Source organism: Otolemur garnettii, unplaced genomic scaffold, assembly GCF_000181295.1.
Source record: "Otolemur garnettii isolate 467f Iridium unplaced genomic scaffold, OtoGar3 scaffold00050, whole genome shotgun sequence".
Classification (NCBI taxonomy): Eukaryota; Metazoa; Chordata; class Mammalia; order Primates; family Galagidae; genus Otolemur; species Otolemur garnettii.
The window spans coordinates 9,299,678-9,305,025 of record NW_003852445.1 but is presented as its reverse complement, the minus strand read 5'-3'; the positions used below and the strand labels follow the sequence as shown (position 1 = coordinate 9,305,025).

Below are 5,348 nucleotides of genomic sequence, written 5' to 3'. Positions count from 1 at the left end.
TTTTTTTTTTTTAATATAGAGTCTAACTTTGTCACCCTTGATAAAGAGTGCTATGCTGTCCCAGCTCACAGCAACCTCAAACTCCCGGGCTCACGTAATCCTCCTGCCTCAGCCTCCTGAGTAGCAAGGTCTACAGGCACCTGCCACAAAGCCCTGCTATTTTTAGAGATGAGGTCTTGCTCTGGCTAAGGCTGGTCTCCAACTTGTGAGCTCAAGCAATCCACACACTTTGGCTTCCCAGAGTGCTAAGATTACAGGTGTAAGCCACTGCACCTAGCCTCTATAGGCCTTTTAGAAAACATGGAGCTGTTCCTTTGGCCACATACATGTGAATCTACAAGAAAGGAGATATTGTAGATCAAGGGAATGGATACTGTTCAAAAAGGCATGCCACACAGGTGTTACCAGGGCAAAACTAGAAGAGTCTACAATGTTACCCAGAATGCTGTTGGCATTGTTGTAAACAAACAAGTTAAGGGCAAGATTCTTGCCAGGAGGATTAATGTTCATATTGAGCATATTAAGCACTATCAGAGTCCCAACAGCTTCCTAAAACATGAGAAAGAAAATAATCAGAAAAAGAAGGAAGCCAAAGAGAAAGGTACCTGGGTTCAACTGAGGGGGCATCTTGCATTTTATGTGAACCAACGGAAAGGAGCCTGAGCTCCTGGAACCCATTCCTTACAAATTCATGGCATAATAGGTGTACAGCATTAGCATACAGGAGAACCAAGAGAACCACCTGAGCAGGAGCATAAAGTGCTGGAACCTATTCCCTACGAATTCATGGCATACATAGTAGGTGTACAGCAGTACATAGGATAACCAAGAGAACCAATGGAACAGGAACATAAGTGCTGGAACCTATTCCCCATGAATTCATGGCATAATAGGCATGGCAAGTTTTGTCACATTCAATGGAAAGACATCTCCTCAAGCTGCTGGAATCTTTTCCCTGTGATTTCTTTTTTTTTTTGAGACAGAGCCTCAAGCTGTCCCCCTGGGTAGAGTGCCGTGGCATTACAGCTCACAGCAACCTCCAACTCCTGGGCTCAAGCGAGTCTCCTGCCTCCGCCTCCCAAGTAGCTGGGACCACAGGCGCCCGTCACAATGCCCGGCTATTTTTTGGTTGCAGTCGTCATTGTTGTTTGGCGGGTCCGGGCTGGGGATTCGAACCTGCCACCTTAGGTGTACGTGGCTGGGGCCTTAGCCAGTTGAGCTATAGGCGCCGAGCCTTCCCTGTGATTTCATGGCATAATAAGTATTAAAAATAAAAAGATACCATAAAAAAATTAGGCCAGGCACGGTGGCTCATGCCTGTAATCCTAGCATTCTGGGAAGCTGAAGGGGTGGATTGCCTGACCTTACAGGTTGGAGACCAGCCTGAGCCAGAGAGAGACTCTCGTCTCTTAAAAAAAATAGCCAGGCATTGTGGTGGGACTTGTAGTCCTACCTAGTTACTCAGGAGGCTGAGGCAAGAGAATCACTTGAGCCCAAGAATTTACAGTTGCTGTGAGCTATGACACTAGAGCACTCTACTGAGGGCAACAAAGTGAGACTTGATCTCAAAAAACAAAACACAAAACAAACAACTAATTGTAATTGCCAAAACAATGTCAAAGTAAATTTAAAACAAACTTTTAAATGTAAAGTTATAAGAACTCACAAAAATCAGTGAGGGAATTCCAGAAAAATATAGATCAGTGATTTAAATACAGTATTTTAGTATCAATACAATCTAAATTGAAAAGAAAACCAAAGCTGGGTGTGGGGATCCATACTTACAATCCTAGCACTCTGGGATGCTGAGGCCAGAGGATACCTTGAGCTCAAGAGTTCAAGACCAGCCTAAGCAAGAGCGACACCCCATTCTACTAAAAACAGAAAAAATTACACAGGCATGTGGTGGGCACCTGTAGTCTCAGTTATTTGGGAAGCTGAGGAAGAAGGGTCACTTGAGCCTAGAAGTTTGAGGTTGCTGTGAGCGAGGTTGACACCACAGCACTCTAACTTGGGCAACAGAGTCTCAAAAAACAAACCAAAATGCCAGTGAATTTAAATGAGTGCAAATGGAATCCTTTTACTTCCAATACTGAAAAAGTCACATTTCATGCTATTTCCTGGCTCCATAATCTACTTCCTCCAATTGTTCCAGGAACTGGATCTGTTTCAAGACCTTCCCTACCAGAACAAAAAGAGCAGTCCTTGTCATCTGCTCCTCTGTCAACTTACAGATCTGGAAACAAAATATAATACTATAATTAAAAGTTCAGCATCCTTGAATACAAGCAACATTATGTATTATAAATGCTAACACATACATAATGCAGAGTATAAACATGGCCCCAACATAGATTTCCAGAATGTTTGAGATATAGGAACCAAGAGGGTAGAAGGCCTTACCTTAGGCGGTAAAAAAAAAAAGAGAGGCAACTGATTTCATAAAAATGTCAAAGAGCAAACATCCTCTTTTTTCCCTTTGCTATTCTAATCTACTTTCATCAGGTGCAGCCAGATAAGTTTGCTAGTATTATGTCACAGTAATGAATACCATCACAGGGCTCACAGAATTTTCAAGCCCATTGGCCTTAGTCCAATCTTCTTTTTATTTTAAAAATGATTATCAGTAGCCAGGCATTGTGACAAGCACCTGTAGTCCCAGCTACATGGGAAGATGAGGCAAGAGAATCTCTTAAGCCCAAGAGTTTGAGGTTGCTGTGAGCTATGATGGCACAGCATTCTACCAAGGGCAACATAGTAAGACTCATCTCAAAAAAAAAGGGGGGGGGGGCGGTGCCTGTGGCTCAAAGGAGTAGGGCACCAGCCCCATATGCCAGAGGTGGCAGGTTCAAACCCAGCCCCAGCCAAGAACTGCAAAAAAATAAAATAGATATCAGGCTCAAAGCAATATTTTTCAAAGTGAAAAGCAAGAACATGATTTCAGCTGTTACATATGGAAGGTGTGTGTTTTAGTTATAGATTATAATGTGTACGAGGAAAATGGTATAAAATACGTCAAAATCACGATTTCACAGATTATCACTTTAGAAAAAACTAAAGTTAAAGAAATGTTGGTAAAATATGAAGTAGGCACAGCACAATGGCTTACACCTGTAATCCTAGTACTTTGGGAGGCCAACATGGGAAGATAGCCTGAAGTCAGGAGTTGGGAGAACAGTCTGAGCAACAGAGTGAGACCTTGTCTCTACAAAAATAGAAAAACGAACCAGGCGTCCTGGCAGGCACCTGTAGTCCCAGGTATTCAAGAGGCTGAGGCAGTAGATCACTTGAGCCCTGTAGTTTGAGGTTGCTATAAGGTAGGCTGATGCCATGGCACTCTAGCCTGGGCAACAGAGACTCTGTCTCAAAAATAAAATAAAATACCCTAGCAAGATGGTTAAGTATTTAAGTGGCAGGCCAAGTTATATAGGTAGACGAGACCTTCTCATCTTTTTCCCCATTTTTTTGTCTTTCAGTTCCCTTCTATCAAGTTGCCTTTCCTAACATCATGGTGACTAATGATATAAAAAGAAAAGAACGAGGTGAAACAGCACTTTACAGTACTTCCCCTCCCCCCCAACTACTCCAACCCTGAATTGTGAAACTCATTCTTTGATCCTTTTATTCGTGTATCAAAGCCGTCAGGTAAGTAAGGGCGGACTTTCCTAGAGAGCAAGAGCTATCCAATACCTTGAACTTCAGAGTCCTCCTCCAAACAATTATCTCAGAGCTATCTGATCACTAAGGTCACTATACAGTCTATGAATCGCAACCACAGCAACACAGTAGGGGTGAGAAGGTAGGAGTTGATTTCTGCTTGGTTTCGAGGATGGGTTCAGGGAACCACCACCCCGCCACCTTTCCACAGCCAGCCACTCCACAGTCTCCTGGCCCCTTGCGTCCTCTCTCGCGGCCGGATCAGCCGAGTCCGGGCCAGAGCGCCCCTCCTCCCCTTAAGCCTGACCCCAGCAACTTTTCAACGGTCACGATATACTCCTTCTCCACTGGACATACCCCCAGTCTTCACCCCAGCCAGCTTCCGCAGTCCTACTCCTGAAGACTCACCAAGCATTTCCGGTCACCACTCTCCAGTCGCCGCAGCTCGGACACTACTAGACCGGACCCGGAGCTGCGCCCGTGTCGCGCCTGCGCGCACCGAGGCTACGCGCTCGCGCAGGGCCTGCGTGGACACACCTCTGCAGTTGGAGCCAATCACTGCACCAGGGCTTTAAATCTCCCTGCCACGCAGGCGGAGAGCCCGGGAACTCACCCGTTAACTGGATGGATTTCACACCCGCCCAACAGTAGGAGGTGTTCACGCAGCAAACTTTTACTGGGGGCAAAGCGTTTGCCAGGCACTGCGAAGGGCGAATGCTGAGGGCAAGCAGGCGAGTGAGATTCCTTCCCAGCTTCACAGGGTCTAGATTTTAACTTCTCTAAGACTGAGAAACAGATACGTAAACAAATTACAGTGGGTACAATACAGGGCATAGTACGTGGAAAATCCAAGGCCCCTCTGGCTTACAGTGACCAAAGTGTTCTAGTCTTAGGGGTATCTGGAAGGGTTCATGAAGAAAGTGACTTTTGAGTCGAAAAGGATAAATAGGAATTTCTCCCCGCCCCAGAAGTCTGGGAGGGAAGGAGATAAGAGTTTCTTTCTTTTTTCTTTCTTTCTTTTTTTTTTTGAGACAGAGTCTCATTTTGTTGCCCTCGCTAGAGTGCTGTAGTGTCATAGCTCACAGCAACCTTAACTCTTGGGCTTAAGCGATCCTCTTGCCTCAGCCTCCCTAGTAACTGGGACTACAGACGCCCGCCACAATGCCTGGCTATTTTCTTTTGTTTGTTTAGCAAGCCTGGCCGGTTCAAACCTATCAACCCAGAGCCCGTGGCCGGCACCCTAACCACTAAGCCTTGGACTCCCAGAGATAAGAGTTTTCTAGGCTGTGGGAACAGCCTATGTCACATAGTGCCTTCTGGACATTTCTCATAGTTCATCCTTGTTAGACGTTTAGCGTTCGCGGTATATCCCTGGGTATAGAGGAACATACGTTTTGTTTTGTTCTATTTTTTGAGACCCAGTGTCACTTTGTCGCCCTCAGTAGAGTGTGTGTGGCCTCATACCTCACAGCAACCTTAAACTCTTGGGCTTAAGCGATTCTCTTGCCTCAGCCTCCCAAGTAGCTGGGACTACAGGTGCCTTCCATTTCACCTGGCTATTTTTAGAGATAGGGGTCTCTTGCTCAGGCTGGTCTCCAACTCCTGAGCTCAAGCAATCCACCCACCTTGGCCTCCCAGAGTGGTAGGATTACAAGCATGACCCATAGCACCTGGCCTTTTTTTTTTTTTTT

At 45.5% G+C, this 5,348-nt stretch overlaps 1 protein-coding gene across 2 annotated transcripts in view; it reads right to left on the bottom strand.

Annotated features, from left to right (window-relative positions):
• The window catches only part of SNAP23 (synaptosome associated protein 23), a 16,645-nt gene extending 12,517 nt beyond the window's left edge, over positions 1–4,128 (bottom strand). The window contains exon 1 of one of the 2 annotated variants that reach the window (XM_012806377.2): positions 4,066–4,128. The gene's annotated coding sequence lies outside the window, so the exon portion shown is untranslated. Of the gene's footprint in view, positions 1–4,014 lie in introns of both variants that reach the window. The other variant, XM_012806378.2, reaches the window with a different exon arrangement.
• Between the last annotated feature and the right edge of the window lie 1,220 nt (positions 4,129–5,348).